Below are 12822 nucleotides of genomic sequence, written 5' to 3'. Positions count from 1 at the left end.
GAAAAGATTACTAACAAAATTTTTGCTAAGCCATATAATATTTAATCTATTCACTTGAATTACTAAATCCTTATGAGCATCTCTTGAATGGGGGTTGTGGTTCCCACGGTTGTTTCTCCTTTGCTAGGTTGGGCAATCCTTTTCACTTCTACTGTGTTTGATCTTAGTCTGTGGAAGATAATGTTACGTGCTTTTCTTAGACATTGTAGGAAAGATGACCTAGTCTCGGTTTTATAGGTTGCCCTCACAGACTGTAATTAACCAACTTTTGTGTACTTATTTAATGGTCATTTTATCTGAACAGAACAGGAATGGGAATCTTAAAAAGTATGTTGGGGGGGCAGGAGGGTAAACACTGTCAAAATAACCAAATTTATCTTTGATAGTAGTGTCCTGTACGTTTTTTTTCTTTTGTATAGATCAAGGTGGTAGCCATTTTAAAGAGTAGGAAAAGTCTTGGAGGGTTGAATTTATAGACGCATGAACATAAGACTTTGCTCCCCTGCTAATCTACTCCACCTGTTCCCTTCGTTGCCAGAAAAAAAAAAAGAAAAGAATAAAAACATAGTCAAAATACATTATTAAGCCACTAGTGTTTTCTTACTTGAATTGGAAATAATGCTTTAAATACGCTATTGATTCCAATTGTGTCTTTGAAGCTGACTGCAAAAGTTGTGAAATCTCTAATGATTCTACATTGCTTTAAACTAAGTTGAATTTTAAAGGAATGTTCTTTTCACAGATTTGCTGGTCTGTGACTAACCTTGATCAAAATAGTATCATAGGAGTTAATGACAAAGGCTATTCATTTTAACTGTGGAACTCTGAATAAGCTCTAAAGATATTTAATTATTTTAGTATTAGTTGGAGATTTTTGTGATTGAACTTTCACCAAGCTAATTGGAAATTTATATTCTAAATGTGTATTTTTGGTTTTCACTTTGGAAAAATTGAGGGTATTCCAAAAGAATTACAGTTTTAGAAAAAGAACAAAGACCAAATGTTGCAGTGAGGTTTTCATGATAAACATTTTTAAGTTACTTTACAGATGTAAGGCAAAGGGATGGTTAATTGAAATAATTTAAAATCTTGTCTTTCAAGATTTTTGTAATTTTTCCAGTAATCATATAATTAAAACCTTGTTACCGAACCAAATGTAATCTGTATCTTGTGTACAAAACTGTCCTTAAAAGGTAGAGCTCTTTTAGGGCGGTAGTTTCCTTAATAGTCATTATAATCATCGATAAAAGTTTGTTTCATATGCTAATATTTATCTGTAATTGCTAATATTCATAATTTTAAAGAACTATTTACCCCAAATATTAATGTTTTCTGAGTCTAAGAGGCATGATCGAGTGAAACCCCTAAAAAAACAGGTATATTATGTGGATACTAAATTCAGAGAAATAAAAGACAGATGAAATGCACAAATGAAAACCACACATTTTGAATTGAAACCTGCCATGATTTTTGTTAATTACCATTTGTGGTCTCCTGACATGACTTTCTCCTTTTTCTCCCCTGGTGGTAGGGCATGATAGAGCTTTCCACAACTTGCTTTTCCAGGCAATTAAAGTCAGATGTTGCTACTTACAGTTAGGTTTTTTAATTGTAGGGATAGAGGCCCAATTTAAGATGTTTAGTACAAAATTAATTTTTCCATATAGTAACTGAGATGAAGATCATTTAGGGACAAATTATGTAGAAAGGTTTGGAATTTAAGGGACAAAAAGAGATACTGAGAAGTATGATCAAGTACTGGCATAAAGTAAGTTGAGTTGACGCTACCTGTTTCGAATTTACTACGTTTTTGATCCTTTGTTAGTTAACATCAAAGTTAAGTCATCAAAACCAGAAAATTTTTGATTCAGAGGCATCCTTTAAATGCTAAAAAATTAAAATGTTTCACCCCTAAAATACCTATAAAGGTCAAAAAGGACCACATGCATATTATTTTCTTTACGGTGTTTTACTGCAAATTACTTCTTTTATCACTAAAGTTTGGAAAAAGAAAAGTTTCATTTAAGTTTGCCCTTGGAAGGAAATTTGAGACTATCTACAAGAGAAAAGTGATAACGATTAAAAAAAATTCTTTCTACTTTTTCTTCCCATGATAGCTTCCATGTCACTTGCATTGTCTGGGGCTTGGTCACCAATTTCTGTCTCATGGGAGAAAGGGGTACATTATAATTTCAATATTATGACTTAAAAACCATGTTAACAGTGAAACTTTTTGGTGGTAAGACAAATGAAAGGTGGTTGTTCTTTAGTCTTCTTTTGAGATAATACTCTTAACACTTTGAAATTTAAAATGTTTATTAGACATGTGGAAGATGATTTCAGTTGATCACGGGGCAACACTAAAACTTAGAAACATGGATCAGGCATTAAGATTATGTATCTTTTTTTTTAAAGCTCCTTGAAAAAATCTTAATGTCTTATTTTAGCCTTTAATATGAAGTCACCTTTATAACACAGTGGCGGTGTAGGTATTCCACACTGGTCTGTAGTCTTTTGTGTTTTGCAACTATTAGTACAGCCTCTTGTGTGAAATTGGTCAAACTTCTGTTCATCCTTCAAGACTCCGTTCAGAAATGTTCCCTCTGAAGCAGTGTCTTCACCCAGGGAATGTTTCCTTAACACTTTGTAGTGCTCCTCTATTGAACGCACTGCACACGTTCAATTATAATTATGTTCCACGTAAGACACTGAGTTCCTCAAGGACAAGAACTAAATATTTTTTGGACAGATTAATGAGCAGACCTTACTCTTTTTTTCTGTCACAATTTACAATTTATATTATCCCTTGTCTTAAGCACAGCTGTTAGAGATACAGGATCATATAAGTTATGCAATAAATTGAAGAGAAAAGAATAAAAAGACTTTTTGTACCTCTTTCACCTCATCATTATTTGAGGTGAATTGATATCTATTTTTTAAATACAGTGCATGTTATATAGTAGGCCCTCAAATATTTATTAAAGAGGAATGAAAGTTTTCTTATCTATGAAATAGGAGTAATACTCATTTTGCCTACTTCTGAGGATGGCAGCATTAGATAAAATAAAAGTACTAAATTGTACATTTTAATTTTATTTAGATTGTACCTCCACAACTTAAAGAGTCAAATAATTTACATGGTTATCAAACAAGCAAAAGCTTCCTGCCCCCTTCCTTTCCGTGTTTCCATTCCCCAAAGCAGTCACTTTTATCTCTTTCAGATGATTGTTATGTTTACCTCCTAGTTGTAAACAACATGCTTGTATTGCTACTCGATATGTAAATGGCTAGATGGTTAGGAGCATAGATTCTGGAACAAGACTATTTAGGTTTGAACCTAGTTTTATGTAACATTGGGCTACTTAACCTCTCTATGCCTCATGTTGCTCATTTCAATAAATGGGGATAGCAGTACCTACCTCAGGGTTGTTATAGGAAATGAATTTGGAAAGCCCTTAGAACTGTGTCTAACTCACATGCCCTACATAGTTTGTGTTAAATAAAATACTTTGTGTTTGTGTTTTGGCTTTTTGAACTTCTGGATAGAAAATGAAAATTTAACTTTATCACCTACTCAGCTGATCCCCCTTCCTCCAAGTACCCTTTCCTCTGAATAGCTATGATTACATCATTGTTGATCATTTAGTATTCTTATTAAATATCACTCTTCATGTCCTGTACAATGTACTGCACTTGCCTACCTCCTTCCACTCCATCCCAGCTATCCTAGTACATGTAATATACTAGAATATATAGTATATATATTTCTATATGCTACTTAGGATAAGTTTTCTGTTTCTTCCAAATTCCGTTTCCCCCATTTTTGTATGCCTTTCTACCCATTTTTGCTTTGCCTTTTGTGATAGAGCCTTTCCTCAGAGGTCTGGTAATTCTTGGTCACCTGCTTGCACTTTAGGAGACTAAAGAGCTTATCTGGTCTCAGTGTGACTTATTGACTGTTTTACCATAGGGTGATCTGGCTGAAGTTCAATGCCTCTGCCCCACCCCGGGCTTAGTTTTTTCTGTAATTATCACTAATTCAACATTGCATCAAATGTCTCTTGAGATGTTCAGACATATCAGGTGTTATCAATTTTATCTTCCTTAGGCAGTTTCTTATATTCCTCTGACCTCCATTTTGGACCTAATTGTGTTCTACACCTTGGTACACATCCATTATTGTGGGATTCCCTTCACTTTCTCCTGTGTTTGGATTTCATTTTGCAGTGATCCTTGTCATTTTCATTCTTGGCTTACTTGATGTTTTAAAATGGTTTTAGGGGTGTCTGGCTGGCTCAGTCAGTAGAGCATGAGATTCTTGATTTCAGAGTCATGAGTTTGAGCCCCACATTGGGGTAGAGATTACTTAAAAAAAAAAAAAAAAAAAAAATTTTTTAAGGAGTGCCTGGCTGGTTTAGTTGGTAGAGCACACAACTCTTGATCTCAGGATTATGAGTTTGAGCCCCATGTTGGGTGCAGAGATTCCTTAAAGCTAAAATCTTTAAAAGAAAAAATGATTTTAGTTTACCCTGACACTTAAGGTGGTTTGGTTAGGTAAAGAATACTACATTGTAAAATTGTATTATTTTATAATTTTGCTCCATTGCTTTCTAACTTCCATATTCCTTTTGAAAAGTCTGAAGCCATTCTGATTTCTTATATATTGTATGTGACCTGTATATATATGTTTTGTTTTTCCTTTTTTTCTGACTTGTTTACCCTTCTCTCTCTTGCCCTCTCTCATTCTTTAATTCTCTGAAAGCGTTTAAGGTTGAATCTGTTTTCGGTGTTCCAGTGTTGAAATTTTACAGTGATGGTTCCTTGGGTAGGTTTCTTTTTACCCTCAGTGTTGCTGAGTACTTGGTATGCCCTTTTAGTCTGGGAACATCTTTTAATTCTGGGACTTTTTCTTGAATGAGGTCTTGATTATTTCTTTCCATTTTCTGTTTTTGTTTTTTTTTTTCCTTAAATTCCTTATTAGGATAATGAACCTTTTTGACTTCTGATTTTCTTGTATTTTCTTTCCTATTTTCTATCTCATTTTCTTTTTTGCTCTACTTCTATTAAATTTTCTATATTACCATATATTTAATTTCCCAAAGCCTTTGCTTTTTGTTTTTTTGCCTTTGCCCCTTTTAAATCGTATCCTGTTCTAATAACAATAGTACTTTCTCATAGCTGTCTGAATATATAAATGTTATTTTTTTTTATTTATTTAAAGATTTCTTCTCCCTGTGTGACCTGTGTCCTCCTGGTTTGTTTTTTAGTTTGTATTTGTTTTGGTCTTTATCTTTCATGTCCTGTAGCCTTTCCTTAGTTGGTTGGTGGTTGTGTGTGAGTAGGGGAGTAAAATGCTAATTAGAAATCCTCAGTGAGACTTGTTAGCTTTACTTTATGGTAACCAGGCTGGGCTGTGTGATTGGAGCACTTTTGATGTCAGTATCTTCATGCCTTTCCTCTGAGCTGGTTAGATGTCCTGTAGAAGGCTCTTTCTTGCCTGGAGGTGCAGGTTGTGGGGGATATAGGAGGGGAGTTGGGTAAAAGGTCTTGGTAGAATCTCAGCTTCCCTATATATATTTATTTCTTCAATCACCCTGTTTTCAGTATGTTTTCTTGCCTACAGCTGTACCTGATATTTTGAAACTTGGAATATTTTGTTTTCTATTTTCCAGACAACATATTTTCAGTTTTTTTGTTGGGATTGGTGAGGGGGCAGTTGGGATTAGTGGGGCTGGTTACTTGTTAAACAGACTTTTAAACAGTCTTCCTTATTTTAGCTCCCTCTCTCCCCCATATCCCACTTCGGATGTACGTGGTACTGCCAATTGCTGAGTCTTTTGGGGATTTTACAGTTTAAATTGGGTTTGTTCTTGGCTTTCTCCACTGTTTGCTAAAGATTTGATTTTCGAGTGTTTGCTAAGTCATTTGTCACTCAACCATCTGCTTTCCAGCTTCCAAATTTTTGTTGCTATTGTCTTTTTACCCGTTCTGTCATTTTTTATGGGCTTATGTCTTTATATCTTAAAAATTCATTTTTTTTGGAATTTTAGCGGTGTTTTTAGAAAAGGAGTATAAAATAGATGTGTTTACTATCATTATGCACCTGTCTTAACTGTAGAATACTGCACAATTAAATGTAAAAAATGATACTAATTTTGATAAAGTCATTGCTTCAAGATTTGATCTATGAGTATATAAATTTTAAGAGTCGAATTGCTTGGCTTATATCCAGTAGAAATAAGAATAGTATATAACGCAGTATTTCACTTCACAGAAGTGATTAGAAATGTTAGGATAAGCTTCAGTTAATATTTATTAACATGTTAAGCCAATTCAACAGCCTTGTGAGTTAAGTTTTTTCTGTTTTACTGGTGAATAAACTGAAGCTTACTTAGTTTATTAGAGAGGTGGGATTGTCTCAGGTTACATACATAATACTAAAACAGCTAATAGTAAAAATAATTTTTCTAATTAAAAATCTCCTGGTATTTCTAATAAAGCCAACAAGATGCCCATAAATATATCAGAGTGGCTGAAAACCTGAAAATAGGCAGGCTTCTTTGATTTGTGTATTACTACCAGTAACAGAATTACCGTAGAACATACCGACGTTTACCTATAAGCCCTTGGTGAGAAAAAAAGTGTTTAAAGTCATCACACTGGTGTGCCTGGCATGCAAGACATTCAAGTGTTAAATGAATTAATTTTAGTATGTTTTTTTTGAAAATCGTGTGAAAGTTATCTTTTCAGGAAAACCATTTTAATTTCCTAATAATTTAAATTCAGTCTTTGTAGAACTGCAAAACAAGTAGATTTTGTTTCTTGTATAGGAAGTTGAATTTAAAAATTTGAAACTATGCAAAGCATGACCCGTTGTGGTGCTGCAATATTAGAAGCATGCTGCAATGTTAGAGCTCTGCTGGTTGGTTTTTGCTGCGTCACCATGGTGTTAGCATTGAATATGTCATGGTAAGAGTATGCTTTCATGGCTCATTAAAAGAAATTACATGAGGGGAAAACAGTTTAAAGCATGTTTACATTATTTTAAAGAGCTTTATGTAATTAGTTTTAGAATCTAGGTTGACTTTTTTTTCTAGTCTCACATATATTTACGTGTCCTTCCTTCCACTCTTTCTTCTTCACCAGTTTGACCTGGAAATCATAACTTGGATTTTCAGTGTCATTGCGCCTAGATGAGCCTTGTTTTTCCTTTCTTGAAACATTCTCCTTTGCTTTTAGCGATCCCCTGGTACAGTTTCTTCCCACCTTTCTGGCCACTTTTTTTCAATCTCTTTCAGATTCACCTATTCTCTCAGATTCAGTGTTGGAGTTCCTTTGAATTTCTGAGTCCTCTTCACGCTTACTGCCTTTTCCCTGAGTAATCATCTGCTGTATGGCTTTAATACCGCCTGTATGCTATCCGTTTCTGAATGCGCACCACTAGCCCACACTTCTCATTGCATGTTAGAATGATCCAGTTATCTGCCTTCATAAAACAGCTCTGCATGTATTCTCATAGGCCTCTCAACAGATCATAAACTTCTCTCTTTCTTCATTACCTAACTTCTCAAATTTCTTTCTGCTCTGTCATCTTCATTTTAATAATTATTTCTTTTTTGCTTGTTGTAAATTTTTATTTAAATTCTAGTTAATATATAGTGTAATAATGGTTTCTGCAGTAGAATTTAGTGATTCATCACTTATGTACAACACCCAGTGCTCATCTCAACAAGTGCTCTCCTTAATGCCATCACCCATCTAGCCCATCCCCGCACCTAACACCCCTCCAGCAACCCTCAGTTCTCTATTGTTAAGAATATAATTATTACTTCTTACTAATTCTTCACTTTAGAAACTTGAGAGCCATTCTTGATAGCTCCCTTTCCCTCACCCTCTACATCCTTACCATAACCTTTAAAATATATCCTGAATTTATCCCCTTCCCCCACCATTGCCACAACTCTTGTCTAAGATAACAAGATAGGGGCGCCTGGGTGGCGCAGTCGGTTAAGCGTCCGACTTCAGCCAGGTCACGATCTCGTGGTCCGTGAGTTCGAGCCCCGCGTCGGGCTCTGGGCTGATGGCTTAGAGCCTGGAGCCTGTTTCCGATTCTGTGTCTCCCTCTCTCTCTGCCCCTCCCCCGTTCATGCTGTGTCTCTCTCTGTCCCAAAAATAAATAAAAACGTTGAAAAAAAAAATTTAAGATAACAAGGTAATATATTTACCTTTTCAAGTACTGCAGTAGCTTCCTCACTAGCCTCTTGCATACATTCTTGGGTTTGTCTAATATTATATCTTGTAGTCAGAATGATATTCTTAAAATACAAATCTGTTCAGATCACTTACTTACCCAACACCCTTTAAAGCCTTCCCATTTCTTTGAAAGTAATTACTTTTTGCTTTTGCTTCTTGCCGGCATATATTGCCACTTTCCCCCTGACTTTCAGTTTTCTTCTTTCAGTTCCTCAAGTTGCCATCCATTCTTACTCTTCCTCTAGGGTTAGGCACACACTGTTCCTTCAACCTGAACATCCCCTGTGTCACCTTCCCTCCATTCTTTTTTAAAGTTTAACTGTCACTTTTTTTATACAATTTTTTATTTCTAGTACAAGTAACATGCAGTGTTAGTTTCAGGTATACAATATAGTGATTTAGCAATTCTGTGTGTTACTCAGTGCTCATCATAGTAAGTGTACTGTCACTTTTTGATAGGCCTTTTCTGACATAACAATCTAAACTCAGGTTTTTTGTAAGTACTCTTTAATAGTACCTTGATTATTTATAGTGTTTATTACAGTTTAATGATTTTCTGTGCATATGTGATTATGTGATGATTTTAAGCTTCATGGACAGAGATGTTTGATTTGCTATTATATATCCAAAGTATATTTCAGTGCTTAACAGGTGGATGCTTAGTAAAAATTTGCTTAATGAATAAATGAAACAAATTAGCATTAAGAGAAGGACAACTTTTTAAAAACACTATTATGGTATATTTGAAAGGTAAATACGTTCTGTATGGATGATCATGTGATACCATTGTTTCCTCCTTGAATAGAGATGAATCAGAATTAATTGATTACTTTTTGCTGTGTTTTGAGCCAAAAAGGCAATGCTTAGTTATTGCTTTAAACAAGCATTTTGTTTTATGTTTATGCTTATTTTGTATTTACTTTTGTTTATGCCAGTAAAAGTTTTCCAACTGGAATAAGACCAAGAAAAACTGATTTACTTCAAAGTTAGACTATCAGTATTCTTTATCCACTTTTGACTGGTTCATCTACTCAGCGTATAATGATTCTTAAATAGTATCCAAGTATTGTGTTGGAAGCCCTTTGGTGCAGTTTCAGCTGTTGAAAATATAAACATCGAACTTATAAAAATGTCATCTGTTTGTATTAAGAACATTTTAAAAAAATTAAACAGGTTAGTAAGTAGTAAGTTAATTACTCGTTTAAAGTTCCTAACTGATCTATATTACTTACAGTCATTACGGTTACTTATTATTGAACAGGTAAGTAATGGATTATGTAAAAGGAGATGAGAAAGGTTTGACAGTGATCAGAATTAGCAATAAATTAATTGATTATGTATGGGTATTAAATGGGAGTAAAACAGCATTAAGAGATGAGGTCTTTACTTTTAAGGCTGGGGTAATTAAAAACAGAAGGGAAGATGTGGAATGTGATGTTGTAGTGCAGTGATCAGCAGGTGTTGACTGGGGAGAAGATTTACTGTGATTAGATCATGGTGTGGATCTACTGTGGTATGGGTGGTATTGTCCTTCCTCTTCCATGCAGCCATAGAGTAAAGGGTTACTATGAACTTCACATAGTTAAGATAGATGTGATAGCATCTTATTTTTCCAGGTCTCCTAGATTATTTTTGTAATATTAACTCACCACTCCGGTTGGGGAACTTACAATACCGTGGGTACGTGTCTGAGTATTCCTTTTTTGAGTAAGTTCTAGTTGGATTGATATAAAACTGCTGATTGTGATGAGACTTCATTCCCTGCCAGCTCATCTACTTACCTAATTTCTTTGGTTATTAGGCTTTCTTAGTGTGCATTCACGTGGTAATAACCAGCATATTAACTAGTTAGGAATGCTTTGAAGGTATAAGCTTACAACTTAAATAATCTAGCACTAAATTTTTGCTGTGATATGGCTATGATACATTTCTGCTGGTGATAGTATTAAAACCTTACTCTTGTATGATTTTGGGGGTGAGTGTTTTTAACAAAGTACTTTGAAATAGATTATATCCCCTTGAGTCCTAGCAGTCTTAAAGTTGATAGGATGCTTTTGTTCAGTTTTCACAGAGGAAGAAGCTGAGTCTCTGATTCATTTATTTAGTTGTTGATTAAATACTGAGTTACTACTATGTATTATGTACTGGTTTTAGCTTGTTCATAGATTGTAACAATTTAGTAGTAAGAGTAGTGGTAATAGTTGTAGGAGAGTTGGAAATTACAGTACTTACGTGCAACACTGTTTTAAGCACTTGACATGTCAACTTATTTAATTCTCAGAACAGTCTTATTGGTTGTAAGTACCATTATTATCCCCATTTTGCAGGTGAAGAAACTGAGGCATAAGATAATTATGGAACTTATTCAGGGTCACATAGCTAGTAAGTGGGAGCTGGGATTTAAATCCAGGCAGTCTGGTTTCCTTCCAGAGTTTGTGCTTTTCACAACCTTTGTGCTCTGTTGGCCTTTGTAGCATGTGATCAGAATGGAGCTGTTCTGACCGTTGTTTTCTCAGTCAGCTTTCATGTATTGGAAGGCATTGGCAACTGCAGATATTTCTTATCTTGTTCAGTCCTCAGAAACTCTTATTTTGATCTTGGACGTGTGAGCGGGGATGCTACTCTTGTTCTTGCACTCAAGAATATAACCTCCATGAGAGCAAAGACTTTACCCACTGCATGTGATAGTGCCTGGTTCATGGTTATGTTTTGAAATATTTGTTGAATAAGTGAATTGACATGTGCAGAGCCCCTCCCCCACCAAACATCCAGGATAGGGATATCATTACTGCCAAATATTCTGCCATCCTATTACCATTATATGCATGGCCATTCTGATATACAGGAGTAAGTTTCAGTTCTCCGCAGATATATTACTTTGCCTGTTATATTAGATTTTCTATGCTTCCCCTTCACCAACCTGTCAAATGATAGGTTACTCAATACCAATTTATTGAGTAAGTACTAGATGTAAATTATTCCATAGTAATGGTGTTGACAAGATGTAATCAAACATGGTTCTTATCCTCAGGGTGTGTATATGACATATACATGGAGAAATTATATGACAACATAAGAGCTAAAGAACATTTTTAAATGACATGAAATTTGAAATCAACAAATCAGAAATTTGGAGCTGGAAATCTTGTGATCTTGTTCAACTCTTGGTTTATAGATGGAAGAACAAGTTCAGAGAGGCTAAGTGAATTCTCAGATGGTGCTACAAAATGTTTCTTAGACCAACTGGAACTCTAGTCTTGAAAATGACATAGGAAATTGCATTCAAAGTTTACAGGTGGGATAGAATTGACCTTTGGTGGGTGAGGGTTGTAGAGTTATTTGAGTGGACTTTTTGAAAGCTTTGGGTTGAAGGAGAACGTTTCAGGCAAGAGAGTATTAATAAAAAGGGGAAGAAATAAGAAAAACATTCAGGACATCGGTAATGTAACAGTTGGCCTTAATAGGAAGTAACTGAAGATTAAATTGGGGAGTGATCTGGCCCTCAACACTTGTTGACTAAATCACCTTCAAGTTATGCTAATTTATATTAGTATAAAAGAAATCTGTAATTTGGATTGTAGTGGGGTACACTTGGAAGCAGAAAAGGCCGGGCCAGTGAGGAAATTATGTTTTTTTTCTGTTATTTGTTAATGCATGAAGGAAATACATTAGAAGAATAGTGATTTTCAATATAAAATGATTCAGTACAGAAGTCCTTTGGTTAGCAGATTTCTCAGTTTATAAAAATACTGTATTCACTTTCCTAGCCTGTGTTCCCTCAAAACAATATATTTCTCTTCTCGTGTTTTCTTTTGAAAAACAAACAGACAAAAATAGCGTAATTTCCCAGAAAGGCTATTATCTATCTATAGCTGTAGTTTTAAAGGTCTGAAGGATAAGTGGTTATAACCTTCAGGTAGGATGTTTGGCAATTTAATGTTTTCATAGGGTTCATCTGTGTCTAATCCAAAGCAGATGTGTCCCAAATATACTTAGTAGTGAAAAATCCAAGTGAATGTGGACTTATATTTTAGGATTGGTTCTTAACACATTAGTGATCATAGAGACTTTTGCCTGCTTTCTTTTCATATATTCAATTGCCAGTCTCTTCCAGGCAGTGGAAAGAAGAGGAATTATTTCTTCCTATCCCTCTGAGCACTCCTATGTCTCTACAAAAAGGGAAATGGCATACGCAGTTATTTGAAATGTTAAAAGCCTTAGTGCTGTCATTGACACTAAATGTGAGTAATTTGATTATTTTACTGACATTTAAAGTGCCATCAAACTAACTTATTCCTTTATATGTTGGTACCTTTTTTCACTTCACTTGCCTTTTTAAATTTTGAGAATATGTTCATATATGTGTGGATATACGTATAAAGGAATATCATTTTAAAAGGACATTTTGAAATTCTTAGATTACAAAATATCCTATGTATTTGAAAGGATATAATTTAATAAGTGTTTACACAGCACTGTTTCTATCCTTAAGGAGGGCATATTCATTCAAGAATAAGTATATGTTTATACATACATATATGTGTACACACACACACATGTACATGAAAG

At 34.7% G+C, this 12822-nt stretch overlaps 1 protein-coding gene across 2 annotated transcripts in view; it reads left to right on the top strand.

The window, feature by feature from the left end:
• TSC22D1 (TSC22 domain family member 1) overlaps positions 1 to 12822 on the top strand; it is a 133654-nt gene that overhangs the window by 3166 nt on the left and 117666 nt on the right. The gene's annotated exons all lie outside the window — the stretch shown is intronic.

This window comes from Puma concolor, chromosome A1 (genome assembly GCF_028749965.1).
Source record: "Puma concolor isolate L17-30 chromosome A1, mPumCon1.1.hap2, whole genome shotgun sequence".
Lineage (NCBI taxonomy): Eukaryota > Metazoa > Chordata > Mammalia > Carnivora > Felidae > Puma > Puma concolor.
Note: the sequence above shows the minus strand (reverse complement) of the source record. Positions and strands in the feature narration are given on the sequence as shown.